Here is a 22,213-nt window from a genome sequence, read left to right as displayed (position 1 = left end):
GTCAGGGTGTTAAATTAGCAGTGATAATAATCTAGAGCCAATGCTCACACCGTCGGAAAACTAGCCCTGCCACAGTTGCTCTTCCATGCGAGATGCGCACACATACACCTAAACTCACTGTCCCACATACATGCACACTTATATCTATGGCCAATAATTCCCCCAAAAATTTCAGTCAGAATGCTATCATACTACATCGTTGTAAAATCAGCTATTTTACTCCATGGTAAAATCATCATCAGAAAAATGCTAGAGTATTACAATATGGTGAAACAGCTATTGTACTCCAAATGCAAAATGGATACAAAGCAGAAATTTGGTAAATGTGCAGTCCCTTATAACTGGAATACAGTATGTGTGTGTGTGTGTGTGTGTGTGTGTGTGTGTGTGTGTGTGTGTGTGTGACTGCAAAAGAGGCTGCAGGACTTCAGGGAATGCACAAATTCTTGTCAAGCAAGATATTTACTTTTGATGTGCCTGCTTTGTTTAATTTAATCAATACAATATTGTTGGTACTTGGAAATGGGTTTTAGTGACTCTCATTGCAGCAAATCTATAATTCCATAAAAAACACATCTTCAACAACAGAAACATTTACTTCTTTTTCTAAACTAAGGCAACAACACAAAGCAATTTATAGATATGTCTATCTGCTAATTTGCATACTATTTAGGAGGTGGTTTTGTTTTACTGTTGTCTGTACTCCTTTTTTTTTCTGGATTTAATTTAGTCTTATTAGCATTATTCAAGTGATGTAATCTCCAATTACTCAGAGAATTTGGTTCTTACTTTCCTAAACAATTATTCTACTTTATAAATTGCAATCCAGAGGTGATCTGCCTAACATATAAAGCTATATCAAACCCAGAGCTGTTGGACATGCTGCACCTAAAGAAATCCCAATCCCTCCAAGCTACATGCTCTAGGGACCTAAACCTTGTCACCACAATAAACAGGATATGCTGGAGGGATAGATTCCTGTCCCAGAGACTTCCCATACTCTGGAACAAGCTACCCATCTATGTCAAGCAAAGTTCCTCATTAGCACTCTTCAAGAAAAATCTTGATGAGTGGATGGGAAATAGGAAATAAAGCCCGGGGATCACTTCTGTGGCTCTGCTCAACAGGGGCACAGGAAAATAACTTTCTGGGGTGGTGTAAGCCAAGGAACCTTGTTGGATAGGCTTACTTAGGCCCATGGGCGAATAGCCTAGTGCCTACCTATGAACTGGTATGAGAAATGTAGTAATCAAATCACACATGTGGCATGATATTAAATATTGCTTGGTATTTCTTGAATTACAATATAAAATAATTATGTAGTAAAAGTAACAACATGTAGACCATAATTCCACAGTGCTGATAGCCTGAAACAAGGGTGTGCGGTTGGAAGGATATCGCCTTTTGGTCTTATAAGGCCAAATGAGCAAAATGTGCAATGCTAAGACAGAGCAATTCATAAAGATAATGTTTTTTACCCTTCATCAGTAATGAGGTAGTTGGGTATGGATGCTGTTTAAAGCTATACTTGGACAAAGGACAATAGTGAGACTGAGATTCATTTCTAGGAGGCTGAATCTGTCACCGACATTTTTGCTAGGTAACTTGCTGTATTTCTGGGAAGACAGATCGCTGACTTGTTAAATTAGGAGAAATGACACTTACTGTTACACAAGTAAGATGAAGTTACACCTTTCAGTCACTAACAAACTAGTAGAGAGATTAAAACTAACAAATAAAATGATATATAGACTGGATATAGCACTTTAACCAATGGTGGGATGGGATTGTTGGGTAAGAAAGTTATGGTAAACACCATCTGGATGGAAAAGAAGTTTAACCAGGTATTCCAGTTACTACCAGGAGGAATCAATGTTGGCCTGTCCAGGGGTAAACAGTTTTCTGATCATCACTGGAATGTGTGGAGACAAAGAGAGTGGCTCTGACAGACAACAGGAGAGTTGAAAGTAGACAGGAAGTTAGTAACTGACCAGAGTAATGAGTGTTGAGGCAAAGCAAAGTACTCTGACTACTGTGAGATAAACAAGAGGTTGGGAAGGGCTCCAATATCTGTCAGGCTAGGAAATTTATTCTGATATTTGTTCTGCCATGTGACAGCTTTAAGGGTAGTGATAACTGTTCATGCATAAGAACCAGGAGAAAGAGAATTCATTGCAGATATATGCAGTTCTTAGATTCATAGGTGTTTACTAAGGTTGTGACCACAAGGGCCTTTTAAGCCTATCCATGCATCCCAAATCTCTGACAAGTTCTGGTACCCTTGATAAATGTGCCCATGAGAGACCTAAGTACAAAACCAAGGATGAATTTTCTGTTCCCCATTCACTCGTCCATGTTACACTTGAATTGGGTTAGGGAAGAACTCTGCTTCACATGGATGAGGAGCCTGCTGCAGAGATGGGGTAGTTTCTGGGATACATACCTGCCTCTTCAGCTGATCCTATTTATATCACAGGCAACATTGAAGTCTTTAGTACTGGTAATTCTGGTGCTGTTTGTTTTGCAGACATGTGGTAGGTCCATCAGAGAAGGATCTGACAATACCTTGTATGCCAGGTTTACATCTCCTTTCAACAGCTTACAGGAGACAGAATACAGGGAGAGGGTCTTGAGGCAGTCTGCAGAGGACATGTTACTTATGCCTTGTATTCTTTTAGTGATGAACCTCTGTGGACATTACAGTTGTTGGATATGTCAGGTTCAGTACATACCAAAGGGGGTAGTTATTAGATGGGAACTTTGAGCAGTTTCAAACTGGCAGGAGTGGACTGCTGTTGGTTAAGGGCCTGAATGCCACTTTTTTTAGATATATATTGCTTTAGACCACATGCCAACAGCATGTAGTTCTATGATGCCTGTAACTCTTAACATTACATACATGTGTGGTGGGATACCTGAACCAAAATGCAGAAAGCATTCAAGAAACCATATTCATAAGATGATTAATGAAAGGTTTCCTCCTAAAGCTAATAGTATGTGTATCTCAAAAACATATTTTTTTCTGAAGAGTAGTAAACAGACTTCTAACACACTGCTTCCAAAAATCTGTGCCTACATTTGTGATTTGATTATGTAGCATACACCTGGAAGGCTCTGGATAAAGAACTGTGTTTTTTTAAGAGATGTTTATCCAGGAAGCTAAAAACCATGGTTTAAGCATTCACTCTTTATCACTATTCGTTAGATATATTTGAGTATGACAAGGTCTCTGATCATAACCAGTTTGTGTGCTTGAGACATGGATGGCAAGAAATTCACCTCAATACAGGAGCAGAGTGTCACTTGATAGGTGAATCTTGACATCTGTGTTGAGAACACATAACAACTGAGTTATATATTTGGAGAGAATCTGTCATATCTGAAAGCAATTAAACAGTGCTGTCACACAGACAGCAACCAGAAGCCAAGTGTTTTAATGAGCCCACTGTTTTAAAAGCTGTAAGATGCCTCAGTGTTACATTTTTTATATCAGTGAACTGTATTACAGCTTTTAGGGCGGTCTTAGCCTTGTCAGTGGTATTCTGTAGTGGTTTGCACCGGCCACCATTATATTCTAGCACAGGACTGGTGTTCAACATTTGTTAAGCATCTTTCATATTTTGGAAATGTGTTTAACAAAATTATCTTTTTTACAAATTTGGAGGGGAGTCATGGTGCTCTATGTACTACACTATACTGATATTAATATTATTTACCTAAATGTCTTAAGAATTATACATCACACTATGATGCTTATCTAAGCAATCTAAACAAGCCTGTTTTGGTTTGTGATTGTGCAATTGCCTGGTAAGAAAAGTTTAATTTAAATTTATTTTTTACCATTGTTTTTCACTGTTTGAAAAGAAAGGGAAAGAAGGGATAGTTTCTAGACAAGAAGATTTACTTTGATTTATATTTTGTTGTTTTACCTTTAATTTTCACTGTTAGTTGTTAGAAAGGGATAGGTTTTAGACAGGCAAACTCTGGCCATACCAAGGAGCCTAGTCAGCTATAAATTCACACAGACTGCAGAGAGGACAATCCGGAGCTTATCTAAACAATCATGTCTTGGTTTCTGATTTATTGATCTTTACTGTTAAAAAGAGGTGTGGCTGTGAGCAACAGTGACTAGAAGCTACGGTACACCCCATCTTATCCGGCATCTCCTTAACCAGCCTCCTCTTTAACCATTATCAAATTTCTGCCATAACCCTAGCAAAAGCCAACAGAGAAGAACAACGCTTCTGCCTCCTCTGGGCTAAATAATGACAAATATTTGAGTTTTAGACTTCATATTCATTATAAAAATGCATACTAACACAAAGCCTGTTATTCTAGCTGATTTATAACTTATAAATTCTATTTTGCATGCTTTTTCTGATTAACCAACCGTTTGTTGATCCAGCCTAAGGTCCGGTCCCATCAAAACCGGATAAGAGGGAGTCTGCTGTACTGAGTACATTTGCATGCAATGTAAAGGAATTCCAGCTCTTGGGTGACTTTCACAATCTGTAATATTTAGTTGCATATTGTTTGTATGACTTTTCTCTTAGAAGTTGATTTAACTTCCCTTAGAATTCTGTGGTAACTGATTTGATTATTCTTTTCTTTTAGATTTTTTACTCATTTGCAGCTGAATATGCATTCCTTAAATATGTTATTAGGGACTTGCTAAAGCACAGATGTCTTGTACAGTGTAATAAATGCTATGTGTGTTTACAGGTAACATCTGATAGCACTGGTGATCTGTGTTCCTCATGTCAAAAGTTGGATGATTTTCTTACCATTATTAGTAGTAAATCTAGACTTACTGATGATGATTGCACTTGTGCAACTGGCACAGCTTGGAGAACTGTTGTTACATACATTAATGACTGGACTGATGAGATAAATAATGTTAGACAAAGAATTAAAAGAACACATTTAGGGAAGGATGTGTCTATTGTCTGTAAAGATCACTCACCTCCTATGAAGAAGACAATGCCCGTAATAACTTAAAAATTCTGGATACAACTATTCAGCAATCTGAGGACTCAGTTCATACAGAAGGAAATAAAAATGGAAAGAAAGAAGTTCACAATAATTAACAAAGAAGAAAAAGAAGCTGATAAATGTCTTTAAAGCAACGAGAATACATTCTAAAAATGGCACGGTTTTGTATTACAGGGAATGATAACATTTTTCTATCAGAAAACATTTAGTCTACAGAAAGAAGTATTACTTTTCCAAAAGACAAGGTAGGAAAAAAGAGGCAAGGGGCTGGTGAAAAGGAAGAAATCAAAACTGAAAGGGGAAGGATTGAAGAACATTACTGTACAAAAAAGAGGAGAAAGACAGACTTTGACAGCATGACACAACCTGTGGATGTGCAAAGACAGCTGGTTGAGAACTGTATGCTTACAAATGTAACAAGCAATGAAAATAGTTGGATTAATAAGACTTATGGTGATGAAGAAAAGATATTCTTGCCAATGGAGATTCAGCTATTAGAGGAACTGATACTTACATTTGCAGAGAAGATGATGATCATAGAATGCTGTTATGATTGCCAGGAGCAAAAAGATAGGATGTGAAGCAGGCCTTAGAACATCTAATGTAAGGAAGTATGGATCTGTTTTTATATATGTCGGTACAAATGATCTCATCAGCAAGGACTCTCAGACTGTTAGGAGGAATCTTACTGCTCTCTTACATAATGTAGCTTGTACAGGTGTTAGGAAATATTTTTCACAAATCACATAGAGAAAGGAGAGTCATGACATCGTGAATGAAAGTTTTTTTGGTAAATACCTACATGAAAAAATGTTGTGTTTTAAAATATGGAAATGTATAGACCATCCAAGTTTAATTTTGCACACACATTTTCAGAAAAGATGGCACACACTTCTCAAGATCAGGAAAAATAGTTTTTGCAGTAGATATGTTACACTATTTGACAAACACAAGGCAGGATATTAACCACATTGAAAATTTAACAGTTCACAGACAGCAACATTTGATGCATTTCTGACAGTTGTTAATGCTAGGAGCATTAATAATAAAGTTTATTTATTGGAAAATTTGTTACATTCCCACAAGACTGATGTTATTCTTTGTGAAACATGGTTAAAAAACAATGAATAGAAACCAGATCTATCGGGATTTAAATATTTTTTACTGTAACAGACATTCTAACAAAAAATTAGGTGGAGGTGTTATGATAGGGATTAAAGATAGTTATGAGAGCTATGATTATTACATGTTCAACTATAGCACCAATGCTATAGCTTGTGTGACTGTGACAATAAAAACAACCTTGGCACAGATTACTAACAATATTTAGAAACACATTTGTTCAAGCAATGACTTACTCAAAAAAAGTTGAAAATAAAAACATAATTTAATCAAAGCAATGAAAATGGCAATGTGGATAACTTAAAATTCAATATTATTAACATTACCCAACGTACCTTGACTTCCACTGATTTCCTATCAAAGTTTTGCCCCCCTGCACCCTCTATGCTTATTATATATACAAACTCTGGGATCACATTACAATGAGGAAAAGGGTAAAATTCCCGATCCCCACTGTAGTGCACTCTCCAATCAGAACATCAACTTCATATGAGCTAATGCCCACTAGCATCCACTGTTGTGGGTTCGAACATGTATGGATCAATGTTAGAGAAACTTGGAACCATAATTCCAACCTTCCAAGTTTTGCATAACTGCCGTACAAAATTTTCCTAGTAAATCCCCTGGAACATATAACAATTGCAGAAGTATATATATCATGAAAGTCAACTGCTGATGACCCAGAGGAATTTGTACATTTCTTGCATGAAAGACAAGAGAGAAGAATAATAGTGGCCTGGAACTTAAATTTACTAGAAACAGACTGGAATAATATTGATTCAGCAACATTAGTTAGGAAATTATTCACAATATATGTTCAGGAACAGCACTTGCTTCAGATTGTGAAAAAAAAAAATCCAGGGAATGAACATACTAGACATTATATGTGTTCCTAAAGAAATTATTGTTACTTCATTTCAAAATTTTCCAGCACTGATGTGCTGCGATCATGGGGTTATAAAGGTTCATTTTTGCTAGATAATTCTTTCAAACTGAAATTCAACAGTGCAGAGAAGATTAGTAAAAGATTGCATGAAAGCAAAGAAGTTACAATGTAAAATTAATTGGAGTGATGTGTTCAGTTGAAAAACTGCAGAAAGTTTTGAAACAGAAATTGAATGCAAAAAAAAAAAAAAAAAATCAAAAAAATGTTTAGCATCAGGATCTAGGCATACAATGTCAGGAGAATATATTTCCATAAAAACAAAATACTTGATTAAGGTCAGATACAAAATATAAGAAATGGAAAAAAGGTCAAACTACAACTTTGAAAAGTGAAATAAACAAGCTGGACAAATAAATTAAGCATAGTGTGAGACAAGATCAAGAAGAATTTGAAGAAAATTTAAATAAAAATATTGAGCATCATAGGATACCATTTTATAGATATACAAGATGTGGAAGGGGTAAGGACATGCAAATTGATAAACTGTGTGTAGATTCTGAAATTTATTCTCAGACACAACAGATTATAGATATATTTACATATTCTTATGCAAAATAGTTTAGTTCCACAAAGGGAGTGATAAGTTGTCCTAATGACATCTGTGTAACCTCAGATACTGAAATCAAATTAGATTATATCAAAAAAGAACAATGCAAACTGGATCCAAACAAAGCACAGTCAGGAGAAAAAAATATTAATAATGACCTGAGAACACTTCAACAAGAACTTACAGTACCATTATATCTGTTATTTACTAGGTCGTATAAATATGGTCAGACTCCTCAAAATTTGAAAGATGCATTTGTTAAAACTGTCTTTAAGGAAAAGGGATTAGGACAAATGCAGAATCATACAAACGTTTAAGTCCACTTTCATGCTGTGGAAAAATAATGGGGAAGGTAATATTGGATACATTATTGTCAGAATTGGAAAGGTTGATACTTGAAACCATATATCAGCATGTATATTTTGAAAATAGGCCTATTATCACCTGTAAAAAGAAGTTATGTCTTACTATAATGTTCCATCTGTGTTGTTGATCTTCGTTCATTCATTACTGATGAGTTATTGGTTCTGTCCTCACAACCGAGCCGGCCAAATGTCAAGCTCGTGCCAGCCAAAAACTCTCAAGCCAAGGTTCTACCAAGAATGCTCTGCTCCCTGTTACCTCAGATCGAGTTTGCAAGTTGATAGACAAAAGTAGAGGCTACCTCTGGTCATAACAGACCTACAAGAATGGAAGAAGAATCATATGAAACCCACCAGGAACCTCCAGAAGTGGACAGAGGGTGGGGAATAATGAATGAACGAAAATCAACAACACAGGTGGAACATTATGGTAAGGCATAACTTCTTTATCTGACGTTGTTAATCTTCGTTCATTCCTTACTGATGGGACAGAGTCCCCAGCTACCTGTATCCCTGGGTGGCTCTCATGGAAGGACATTCCTGAGCACCATGGAGCCAAATGAAGCTCTACCTCTGGAGGCCAAGTCCAATTTTTAATAAAGAATAAAGGTATGAGGTTTGGCCCAAGTTGCAGCTGAGCAAATATCATTGAGGCAAGCCTTAGCATGGAAAGCTGCTGAAGCTGCCATTGACCTTGTATAATGTGTTTTCACTCTGTGAGGCAAGGTGACATTGTTTTTGTTGTAGATAAAGGTAATACAATTTCTCAACCATGAAGCCAATGTAACGTTTGAGACAGGATGACCTCATATAGGTCCAGAAAAAGCCAGAAACAGTTGATCTGATTTATGGGTAGATTTTGTTCTGTCCAGATAACATTGTATTTGCCTATGAACATTCAAGGAGTGCAGGCAATACTCTCCCTTGTTAAAGGGGTTAGGAAAGAACACTGGAAGGTCACGAGATTGGTTGATAGACCGCTCTGACACCACTTTCAGTATAAAGGAAGAATTAGTTCTCAGTGATACCCTACCCTTAAGGAAGATAAGATAGGGAGGTTTGATGCATAAGGCTTGAAGTTCTGACAAGTGTCTGGCAGATGTGATTGCAGTCAGAAGCAACGTTTTCCAAGAGAGATATTTTACATCACATGAAGATGCAGGTTCAAAGAGGGGAGCTGTTAGAGCTTGCAGAACCAATGCCAAATCCCAAGGTTGCATGAGTTTTCTAAAGGGAGGTTTTAAGTGAATAACCCCCTTCAAGAAAGTTTTACAGAATCTATGTGACATAAGAGAAGAATCCTGAAAACCAATGTGGAAATTTGAAATGGCAGCTAAATGCACACGAATAGTAGAGGCAGACAGCCAAGAGTGGAAAAGATGCGATAAGTAATCCAAAACCACTGAAACTGGGGCTGACAAGGGGTCTAATTGTTTATTCGCTGCCCTTGGAGAAAACCTTTTCCATTTATTGAGATAGATTAGTCTGGTGGACGATTTATGAGATACAATAAGAATATTGCACAAAGGGGACGAGAGGTTTTCCTGCTTGGCAATCATTGGAAGTGGAGAAACCAAGCTATCAGTTTCACGGTTGTTAGAATGGGGTGAGTCAGACCTTGCAGATGGGAGATCAATGTTGGGGATGGATTGAGGATCCACAGTTGATCTAGCAGGTGAGGCCAGAGGAAGAGAAATTAGACTTGTCGAGGCCAATATGGAGAAATGAGAATCACTTTGCTTTTCAACTGTCATGCTTTCTTCAAAAATTGGGAGATGAGGGGAAGAGGAGGATAAGCATAAAGTAGACCCGAGGGCCAAGCGTGGACTAAAGCATCTCTCTGTGACTGCCCCCAAGGGGGGGATCAGGGCAAAATAGTTACTGCACTTGTAGTTGGTTGGGGAGGTGAATAGGTCACAGCAAGGCTGGCCCCAGCGGTTGAAGATTCTTGTCATTATCATAGGATTGAGAGACCACTCGTGAGGTTGTAGAATGCACCTGCTCAGTTTGTCCGCTATCACATTGCAGCTCCCGGGAAAGTGGGTTGCAATTAGAAAGCGGTTGGAAGCTATCGCCCACTCCCATATTCTCAAGGCTTCTCGGCATAATGGGTAAGATCTGGTGCCCCCTTGCTTGTTGATGTACCAGACCACAGACATGTTGTCTGATTGGATTGCAATAGTCCCTGATGGAAGGATGGAATGAAATGCTTGCAACGTTAGTAGCACTGTCCTCAGTTCCAGGACATTGATATGCAAAAGGGCCTCTGTCTCCAACCAGGTGCCTTGGGCCGAGTTTCCCTGACATTGCCCCCCTACCCCATCAGGAAGGCATCTGTGGTCACCATGGCTTTCACTTGATGGGGGCTGAAGGGGTGAGAACATTGTTGTGGATTTTGGGACATCTACCAGAGTAAATCTTACTTGCATCTCTGAGTTACACTTATCTGAAAAGACAAAGGATGATGTAGAGGGTACCACTGAGTGAGAAGTAACCACTGAAGGAGCCTCATGTGGAATCTGGCTAGAGAAACAATGGTGATCAAGGCTGCCATTGACCCCAAGAGTTGGAGTATAGATTGAGCAGGAGATTTGTGGTGTCAGAGCAGCAGTTGAACCTGTTGCCTTATTCTTTGAAGCCTGTGGTCCGGAAGAGATGCTGTGCAATGTATCATGTCCAACAGTAACCCTATGAATTCCAAAAACTGAGCTGGGGTCATGTTGGACTTCTCCTATTTTATAGTGATTCCCAGGCATTGTGCTGTGAGGAGAGTGTAGTGCAGGGCTTCTTCCAGTAGACGCTTGGTGGGGGTGGTGAGGAGCCAGTCTTCTAGATATAGAAATGCCTGGAATCCTTGAAGTTGCAAGTGAGTGATAACCACTGCCATGCATTTGGTGAACACTCTGGGGGCTGTAGAGAGACTGAAGGGCAGAGCTCAAAATTGGTAGTGAGTGGCTCCTATGCAGAAGTGAAGGTATCTTCTTGAGTGTTTGTCCATTTTTATGTGGTAATATGCATCTTGAAGATCTACAGAGCAGATCCAATTGTCTTCTTCTAGGAGAGGAATGATAGATTGAACCGTGCCCATCTGAAATTTCTCTGTTTTTACAAATTTGTTCAGTGTGCTGAGATCCAGAATTGGTCTCCAGTCCTCTGTCTTTTTTGGCACTAAAAAGAACCTTGAGTAAAAACTGGATCCTGTATGGTCTGGGGGGACCATCTGGATGACTCTTTTTTGTAGCAGCTTTTGGATTTCATGTGCTGCTGCTTCCCTCTGATTGGGTGGAACATCAGGTAATACTCTGGATGAGATTGGACAAAGATGGAAGGGGATGTGATAGCCTCTGGATATTATCCGTTGTACCCAAGAGCCAGTGGTTATATTTCACCAGGGAGTGGGGTACAAGGAAAAATGACCCCAACCACTTCCAGAGGTAAGCAGTCAGGCAATGCTTCAGGAACGCTGATAGGTCTGGCCAGAGAAAGAATCTCTGGAATCCCGATTTTGCAGACCTCCTCTGCCCCAAAAGGGGCATCTTCCATTTGAGTTTTCTCCTCTGCATCTAGGGGAGAACTCGGCACGTGTGTCATGGAAAGAGCCCTATGATTTCCTGTGCCACATCTTCTCGCTCCCCTGATTTCTGGAGTAGAATCGTTGAGGAGTGGAGTGTCTGACACCAACAGCAGATAGGGTCTTGCCATCTTGTTCGCACCTTGCCAGCATATCTTTCACCTTAGGGCCAAACAAAGAAGTGACCTTGATAGGAGCATTCATGAAGGAAGCCTTAAAGGAGTCCACAAAGTTGCAAAGGCACATCCAGGCATGTTGTCTGGTGACTATACCCACACCTGCTGCTCTAGCTGCTCCTTCCATTGCATTACAAATAAGATAAATGGAGGATGTTGGGATGGGTGGCTATCTGAGAAGCCATGTTTTCATGGACCTCATCAGAAACAGCTCTTGCCAAGGTTTCAGAGAATTGGTTGATAAGATCCTTCTGAAGCCTGGTAAAGTGTGGCAAATAGTTCAAAGACCATACGGCGAAGGTCAATGACGCAAACACATGCTTTCCTAGTCTGTCTATCTCCAGGGACTCCTTGTTGGGTGGATGGACAGTTTGACTCTCTTCTGCCAAATCCTTCCTAGTTGCAGCTGCCACCACCATAGCATCTACTGGAAGACTTTGTGACCAATGGGGATGCTCAGCTGGGGGCAATAAGATTTTATCAGGCCTCCATGGTATAGCTTCCAGGGTGTCAGGAGCCTTCCATGCCAACTGGACAATGAGCTGGATGAGCTCATCAGCCGGTTGGGTAACCCAGGAGGTAGGAGGCCAGGCATGAAAGGCCTGCAGGAATACAGATTCCTCAGAAGAAGGGTTAGAGGACTCCAGTCACCCCTCTTTCTAAGGATCTCAAGGATGTCACCAAAGAACACCTCATCAGAGGGTGACCGTGGGGATCCTTCCCCACCATCAAAGTCCGTATCTTCAGTCAATGACTCCTCAGTGGAATCCATGTGCTTCCCCTTGCACGACACTTTGCGGGGTACTTCCTCAGTGGAAGTTTCTGGGGAAGATTGCAAAAAGAGGGTCTCCTGAGGAGGAGAAACCTGAGGCCCTTGTGTCCAGTGTCCAGCGGTTGAGGCTGTGAGAGTTGAGGCCCAGAGGGGGGACAGGACTCTGACATGTGGGGTTTGCCAGTGGAGGCAAGCACCCTCTCCTTGGCCTGGAAGGCCGGCCCACCTAAGGAGGGATGGGTGCCTGGAACTGAGCATGACAACCTCAGAACTAGGATCACACCCCACCCCAATGAGCCGACCCCAGACCAGGAGTCTCAAGAGGAATGTGAAGCATGAGAGAGGGAGGATTCCCGGAGGGTGCCATAGAAAAAATAAACGTGGAGCTAAGAATGCCCTCTCCATGGCACAGCCATTGGCCTGAGAAGAGCCCATTGTCCAGTGCACCGAGGGCCACAAGGACGGCTCCGGTTCCAAAATGAGATCCACTATTTGAGTCAGAGGAAGAGAAGCTGTTGTCAGAGTAATGGGCTTTGATACTTGGGTAGAAGTTGAAGAAGGAGTGTACGTTGGCATTTGAGGAGATATATGTTCTTCTGAGGGAGGGAATGTGGACTTCGATGGATGAGAGAGACCTCTGGCCACAAGCAAATGGTCAAAACAAGTCACAACACATCTTGATCTGAGAAGCTCCTGGTCAACCTCATAGAAAAATCTGAGGGTGATTCTGGCCTTTCTAGAAAAGGGCTTTATTGGCTATCAATGAATGAATCCAAGGAAGGAGAGTACTTGGTCCTTGCTAATTCAAGAGGTCCAGAGCCCAGAACCGAGGATGTCTGCACTGAATAAAATGGTGTGGAAGTAGTCTGCACCTATGACGTCAGTGCCATAGAAGTTGAAGGTGTCTGCACCGTAAAAGTAAGTGTACGGTGCCATCAAGGAAAGTGTCTGTATGGGTAACAATGATGGTGCCAAAAAGGACTGCCCTGAAGAACATGGTGCCAAAAGTGTCTGCACCATGGAGGACAGAAACGTCATACTCGGAGCCGAAGGGGATTGTACCAACTGTTCCGCAGGGGAATGTGCCTGCATAGACAGTGCCGGCAAGGGCTGCGACAGAACTGTCAGAGTCATAACTGTCTGCACCAGGAAATCTGGTGCTGGAGTCGATAAGGAGGACATGGCTGGAGCAAGAATCAGCTGGGGCAGTACCGAGCCTGGAGCTGGCAGGGTCACAGGTGGCAGCACCAAAGTCAGCTCCCTATGATCTCCAGAGGGAGATGAAGGCAGTGACCTTGATGAGGAAGAGGAAGAATGCCTCTTATGGGATTTAGCAGCAGGGGGTAAGCCATCCGACCCAGAAATAGCCTCAGAGAAAGGAGATTTGAGAAGACCTTTTAAGATTAATTTTTTCTTTCTCTCATTAAGAGTCCTCATTGAAAATTTTCTACAAATCCCACACTGGGGATACACAGTAAGCTGGGAGACATTCAGACAATAGACAGATAAGTCATGGCCATTGGAAAGTGGTAACCTATGGCTGCAATCTTTACACTGCTTAAAACCAACATACTTTTCTTATCTGACGTAATGATGTGGAGAAGAAGAACAGTACCAAAAGGAAGAAGAAAGGCTACCCAAAAGGGTAAGAAGAGAGAAGGAAGAAGGATTACCAATGATGGTAATAAAGAATTACCTCAAAGGTAAAAAAGAGTAAAATAGAGAAATAGACTAAAGGGAGAGAGTCTTAAAGATACAATAGGGTAGGAGAAAAATACCAGAAATTTTTTGAAAAATTTTAAAGTAGAAATGATATATAAAACTTTCAAAAAATTAGACACTTAGCTGAAGAGAGTGGCTTGGCATGGCTGTACAGCAACATGGCAAACAAGATCTGAGGTAAAAGGGACCAGAGCATTCTGGGTAGGACCTTTGCTTGAGAGTTTTTGGCTGACATGAGCTTGATATTTGGCCAGCTAGGTTCTGAGGAAGGAAACAATAACCCATCAGTAAGGAATGAACGACGATTAACAACATCAGATCGTGATGTTCTATAACAATATAATAAGAGCTATGAATGAAAATTTGTGCTGTGATGACAGGAATGGTCAAGTAACTGACATTGGCCTGTGGGATTCACTAATGGCTTACTTAAATGGAAGAGTTACAAATTGGTATATTAGTAAACCAAGAGAACGGGACAAAGAATTGCATATACTATGGGCCAAATTCTGTGCTGTGATGTAATTTATATAGAAGTAACTAAATCAGAAAATCACACTCAGACCAAAAGCTGTAGATGGAATGAAGGAGTGAACACAATTCTTTAGTACTTTCATTCAAATTTATTCTTCATGAACTTCTTTCTTTCTTTGTTCTAGTTTGTTGTGTGCTTATAAGTTTTTGTGCAAGTAACTAAAGAACTTGATAGTGTCATACACAAAACACTGATGAATAAATTAGAACAACTAGGTACTGATGTACTCTTGATAAGATGGCTAGCTGCATGGCTAACAAATAGGGCATTCAAGTATCATACAACAACTGGTCAAGTGAAATTCTTGGTTACAGTCAAGGTGTCCCACAGGAGTCTCTCCTAGGCCCATACTCAATTATATTGTGTCTTTCAGATCTATCTTTTTTCATCTGAGGTGTTTTACAGTCTGTATGCAGATAACTTAAATTTGGGTAAACTGATTACCTGTGTTACAGATAGAGCATGTTCACAAAACAACTTCACTAAATTGACCATTTGGGCACTGGTGATTAATATGCTAATAAATACATCAAAAACTAAACATATGAGATTTGAGAGACATAAAATTGAAAGGTAAAAATTTAATACAGCACACAGTGATTGAAACTGTAGATTCATTTACGGACCTAGGTATATGGGTAGATCCAGCTTTTAGTTTTTATAATCCTATTAACAAATTAATTATTGACAGTTATAGAACTATATGTTGTTTAAAAATATTTATAAAGTGTAGGAAATCAGAAATGATGAAGTCATTGTTTGCTAGCCTTCAGTATGGAAACCTTTTAAGAAACCAAGCATGACTAATGGGAAAGAGCACAGCAGAAATATACCAAGGGCACCCACAGATGTGAAAATGTAAGTTATTATGAAAGACAAAACTATCTGAGCTTGTACAGTGCCTCATATAGATATTTAAAAGGAGACCTTATTTAGGTATACAGGGCATTTAGACACAACTACATCTGAGAATGTTTGGGGTTATCAAAAAGTAACAGAGAATCATCAGACATTCTATGTGGAAGATTCTATAGGAACGAGAAGTGTACTAATTGGCTCGCTAACAGCAGTTGATGCATGGAATAGACTACCTTCTTCTTCTTCCTGCTGTTCCTGTTAGTGGTTGCCACAGCAGATCATCTGTTTCCATTTCTTCCTCTCCTCTGCATCTTGCTCTGTCATACCAACAACCTGCATGCCCTCTCTCACCACATACATAAACCTTATCTTAGGCCTTCCTCTTTTCCACTTACCTGGCAGCTCCATCTTTAGCATCCTTTTCCCAATATACCCAGCATCTCTACTCAGAACATGTCCAAACCAATGCAATCTTGCCACTCTGGCTTTGTCTCCAAACTGTCCAACCTGAGCTGACCCCCTAATATACTGATTCCTACTCCTGTCTATCCTCATCATGCCCAATGCAAATCTTAACATCTTTAACTCTGCCACCTCCAGCTTTGACTCCTGCCTTTTTGTCAATGCCATCATCTCCAACCCATATAACATAGCTGGTCTCACTTGTAGGCCTTCCCTTTCACTCCTACAGCTACCTATTTGTCACAAATGACTCCTGACACTCTTCTCCACCTACTCCACCCTACCTGTACACTGTTCTTTACCTCCCTTCCATACTTACCATTTCTATGAGCAGTTGATCCCAAGTATTTAAATTTATCCACCTTCAACATCTCTACTCCCTGCACTCTCACCATTCCTCTAGCCTCCCCCTCATTCACACACACATATATTCTGTCTTAGTCCTGCTGACCTTCAATCCTCTTTTCTCTAGATCCTACTTCCACCTCTCCAGGGTCTCCTCAACCTCGTCCCTACTCCCTCTACAGATCACAATGTCATCAGCAAACATCATAGTCCATGAGAACTCCTGTCTGATCCCGTCTGTCAAGCTGTCCATCACCACTGCAAATAAGAAAGAGCTCAGAGCTGATCCTTGATATAACCCCACCTCCACCTTAAATGCATGCATCACTCCTACTGCAGACCTCACCACTGTCACACTACCCTCATACGTATCCTGTACCACTCTTACATACTTTTCTGCCACTCCTGACGTCCTCATACAATACCACAACTCCTCTCTAGGCACCCTGGCATATGCTTTCTCTAAGTTCACAAAGACACAGTGCAACTCCTTCTGTCCTTCTCTATGCCCTCAGAGTAATCACTGCATCTGTAGTGCTCTTTCCTGTCATGAAACCATACTGCTGCTCACTGATCATCACCTCCTTTCTTAACCTACTGCCCGCTACTCTTTCCCATAACTTCATGCTGTCACTGATCATATTTATCCCTCTGTAGTTAATAAAGCTCTGCACATCACCCTTATTCTTAAAAATCTGTAACAAAACACTTCTCCACTCCTCAGGCATCCTCTTACTTTCCAAGATTTCATTAAACAATCTGGTTAAAAACTCCACTGCCATCTCTTCTAAATACCTCCATGCTTCCACGGGTATGTCATCTGGACCAACAGCCTTTCCATTCTTCATCCTCTTCATAGCTGTCCTTACTTCCTCCTTGCTAATCCGCTGCACTTCATGATTCACTATCCCCATATCATCCAACCTTCTCTCTCTTTCATTCTCTTCATTCATCAGCCCTTCAAAGTACATCTGCTCAACACATTCTCATCGCTTGTGAGTATGTTTCCCTCGTTATTCTTTATCTCCCTTACCTAAAGCAAGCACTAGTTTATATATTTTTAAGAAAAGCCTGGAATCTTATTATGGGAGCAAATGTTTTGGTATATTGACAGTCTAGAAGGGCAATAATGCCCACGCTTGAAATATTTGTATGTATGTTTAAAAATTATATACACGTCTTCTGTTGATTTCTTGCTGTTACTTGCATTAGTACACAAACATACGACAGTATTTAACTCTTAGTATGACCAACTACTTTAATACTGTATTGTAATAAGTACAATAAATGCACTGAGACAAACTACTTAAGGTTTTACTATTACATTTTTTTTTTATCTACAAACATGCACTACAGATGCTGATAACTCTCTATGGCAAATTCCCAAATCTTGTTTATACAGACTCATTTTTATACAAAAGTCTGATCTTTTTCTCAGTCTGATGTCTAACAGTCTTCCTTTGTATAACACTTTTTCTTTGTTCTTCTAATTTATAATTTGTCCTTGATTCTTTTTCAAGTTCAGTGGCCCAGGAAAATTCAGTCTTGCATTATCTGAAATGTGGTGTTCCAGCACTATCTGAAACTTGATGTTTTAACTTTATCTTGCTTGATGTTACATATTTTTACTTCATTGATGTCTTTCCAGCTGCCATCTGCACAGCCATTTTTACAGACTTTCCCCAGGATTCACTAATCTTCCATGTAAGACTAAATTAGTCTTACACGGAAGAGCAAGTCTAAGAGCGAGATGGCAGCACACCATGCATATTAATGAGGGCATGCTGCCTCAACTCTAAAACTAACATGGAGCATGGACAAGTGTAGGGAACGTGTCGGACTGCCAATCAGTCCAAAAATCCACACACCCGGAAGTCTGAAACACGGGAAATGTCGAGTTACATGAGTGAGTTCGCTCACATGTGTACATTCTAACACTAAACTCCCTCATATAGTAAATACCGTACAAATATAAAAGGTAAAATAAATGAAAGCATTGAAATGTTATATGTAGTAGTGAACGAATTTTATATATATATATATATATATATATATATATATATATAAATATATATATATATATATATTTATATAGGTTCATAGGTTCATACTAGGCTATCTGCCCTAGGGCATTTATAAGCCTAGTCAGAGTGTGTTTGGCTTTTGCCACCCATTTTAAATGAGTTTTGCAATGCCCTTTTTCGAGGTTAGTATACTGTGCTTCTGTCTAACAGTGACACAGAAGTGATACCCAGGATAAACCTACGATCTCCCATCCACTCATCAAGATTCCTCTTGAAGAGAGTCAATGAGGGACTCTGCCTAACCTGGGCTGGGATTTTATTCCAGAGTGAAGGGATCATCTGGGTTATGAATCTGTCCCTCCAGCATGTCCTATTTATTTCAGTGCTGAGGTTCAAGTCTCTCGCGTGCGTAGCTCGATGGGATTTGGATTTTCTGAGGTGCAGCATGTCCATTAATTCTGGGTTGGACATGGCTTTATATGTCAGGCACAGATCGCCTCTTAGCAGGCCACTGAGTAGAGCTGGAGTTTCTTTAACCGGGCAGCATATGGCATCTGTTTGAGCCCTTTGATCCTCTTTGTGAAGTACGTTTGGGGTCTTTCCAGTTGCTGCAGGTGTCTGGTAAGGTACATCCCAAATGGGGCATTGTATTCAATTATGGGCCTGATGAGGGATGAGTAAAGAGGCACGATGACCTCCCCTGATCTAGATGTGAATCCCTTCATGATTAGGTGGGCTATATAAAATGTTTTTCTAACCACTTTGGCCACGTGGTTCTCAAATGAAGAGATTGCTATCAGCTTGGGTCCCCAGGACCCTAATTACTTCTTACTTAATGGATTACCACCTATGTGGTAATTTGTGGGCACTTTGTTTTTGCCAAAGGGGATGACTATACACTTTTTGGCATTTAGCTTGAGGCCATGGCTCTTGTACCAGTTGTCTGTTTCTATGAGGCCTTTTTGTAGGATGCTTTTGTCGGCTGGAGAGTCGATCATGGTGCCCAGTTTGCAGTCATCTGCGAACTTGGTCAGCCACAGTCCTTCTGTGTTGGCCTGTACCTCCGAGAAATATATACCGAACAAGAGAGGTCCCAGGACTTAGCCTTGTGGGATGCCACTTGTAACTAGTTTGGAGTCTGACATGGCTCCAGCAATTCTAACCATGTGGGTTCTGTCCTTGAGCCACTTTGCAACACATCTAGTGTCATAGGGGTTTATATTTAAGTAGGTGAGCTTATCTATAATGCCCAAGTCAGGTATTGTATCGAAGGCTTTTGCGAGGTCCAGGTAGGCTGCGTGGACCACGTTCCCCTCGTCAATGGCCTTGGTGACTGTTTCAAAGAAATCAACCAGGTTTAAGATGCAGGATCTGCCCTTAACAAAGCCGAACTGGGTAAGGTCCAGTGTCTGTAGGTCCCCAATATCTTTATTTATGAGGTCCATGATGATCGTTTCCATAGCTTTGCTTATGGGGTGATAGTTTCCAGGATCTGTTGAGGCACCACTTTTGTGCAGAGGGAACACTGTTGCTGTACGCCATTCTTTGGGTACATATCCTGTAGTAAGGCTGAGATTGAACAGTAGTTTTATGTTTGGGTTTAGTTCTTCTTGGAGTTCATGTAGGATGCAGCCTGGGACACTGTATGGTCCCATTGATGCTGTGTTTTTTGCTTTGGAGAGGGCGTCTCTTACCTGAGCATCTGAGATGTCAGGGGGGCAGCACGCTGTTGGGATATATATATATATATATATATATATATATATATATATATATATATATATATATATATATATATATATATATATATATGTGTGTGTGTGTGTGTGTGTGCATATATATATATATATATATATATGTGTGTGTGCATATATATATATATATATATATATATATATATATATATATATATATATATATATGTATATATATATATATATTATATACACACACACACACACACACATATATATATATATATATATATATATATATATATATATTTAGGAAGGTGAAATGGTTCTGCATACTGATGCATGAGTAAATTATTTTAAGCAATGTAAAGCACTGCTAAGCACATTTTACCAGTATTGAGCATATTTATATTTAATTGCTCGTAGCTGAGCACTGTGTTAACTAGCGCAATGTCTTTGCCCAGAGCTGCACATCACGTAACCAGCGAAAAGAGAACATGTTTGTGTTTAGCTGCACACCACGCTAACCATCGCAATGTTGGGCAACGTCGAGCAATGTCGGGCAAGGTCAGGCAACGTTGAGCAATGCTGAGCATCGTCAGGCAAAGTTGAGCAAAGTCAGTTAAACACAGCCACACCTCCTTCACTGTACCTTAACCATTGAGGTCTGGCCAGTAGGAAAATAAAAAACAGTGACAGGGCTCGAACTCGGGATACTGTGCACTATAGGCACAGTACATAACCATTAGGCCATGACAGCATTTCAGAACCATGCACTTTAAACAGACACATATCTATCAAAGGAATATTAAACATTGCTAGCATCAGCTAAGCAAGTGTGCCTACAGCTGAGTTTTTTCCAAACTGGCCAATCACAAATAAATGTGGAAAATGAGGCATATTTAAGCTCCACAGGCAGGAATACTTGCCATAACTGGTTGTAGCTCCCTTCTGCAGTCAGCATGACCGGGGATGGAGAAGGCACTCGATTTCAAGCTCAACATTGGGGCATTGAGGAGACCAAAGTAATGGTTTGGCTCCTTGTCTACAATCACGAGGAAAGACTCCTGTGGGGCTAGTACCAGGGCACCCAATACAAAAGAGAGGCCTGGAACTGTCTAGCTTGTGATCTCACCAGTGCCACTGGTGTTCCTCGGACTGGTGAGCAGGTCAGTCAACATTGCTCTGACCTAAAGCGAAGCAAGGAGGATCAACTGGACCAGTGGATCCAGGAGGCCCATGGGATGGCAAATGCCCCAGTACTGAGTAAGTAGCCATTGTATTAAGTATTTAAGAATTGCTATTCTTGTCTATACTATGGATAGGTATGTCTCATTGTCACTGCATTTACTTCACAGCTGCAGGTGTCCAGGCTATGAACCCGCAAGCCCATGAAGATAGGCTGCAAAGGCTGCGTCACCAGGCAGGTTAGTAATTTTTCTGCATGTACTGTTATGTAAAATAAAGGAGAGAGCCTTCAAAAAAGTGTTTTAACCCAATAAATAAATGTATAATAATTCTTTAATAATTATTCTGCATGTACTGTTATATAAAATAAATGAGAGAGCCTTCAAAAAAGTGTTTTAACCCACTAAATAAAGGTGTAATAATTCTTTAATAAAGGTATAATTCCTGGAGTGCATCTGTGTGATTTTCTTTGATATGTTATTGCACTGTTGCAATTTAGAAATAGTACTGTTGTATTAAGCAGTGTTAGTTAACCCACACTTGGGTAGGCCCATATAACGTGGATGAAGGGAGTGCCAGTAGCTTGTATGCATATGTACAGCCCTCAACTGTTGGTTCATGGGCAGCATGTACAGGTTAATCTGGCACACGAATAACTTGGTGTTGTGTTCCCCAGAAAAGTCAGTGTGCTGCCAGAAATGTAGGGAGCTGTTAACATATAACTGATAGTTTTACCTGAACATATCTAGATAATTATATGAAAGTAGAGCTGTCAGTGTACCATCACAGCAGTAGTATGTGTGAGCAACTCTCAAAACATGTAGCAGTAACATCTGCATCCTGGACAGTTTGCATGTCAGATACAGCTCATGTATTTAATGATCTAGCAAATTCCAA

At 40.2% G+C, this 22,213-nt stretch overlaps 1 protein-coding gene across 1 annotated transcript in view; it reads right to left on the bottom strand.

Annotated features, from left to right (window-relative positions):
* LOC122796926 (collagen alpha-6(VI) chain-like) overlaps positions 1-22,213 on the bottom strand; it is a 1,619,258-nt gene that overhangs the window by 795,558 nt on the left and 801,487 nt on the right. The window lies entirely within an intron of this gene.

Source organism: Protopterus annectens, chromosome 3.part0 (genome assembly GCF_019279795.1).
Source record: "Protopterus annectens isolate FY-2018-M chromosome 3.part0, PAN1.0, whole genome shotgun sequence".
Taxonomy (NCBI): Eukaryota; Metazoa; Chordata; order Ceratodontiformes; family Protopteridae; genus Protopterus; species Protopterus annectens.
Note: the sequence above shows the minus strand (reverse complement) of the source record. Positions and strands in the feature narration are given on the sequence as shown.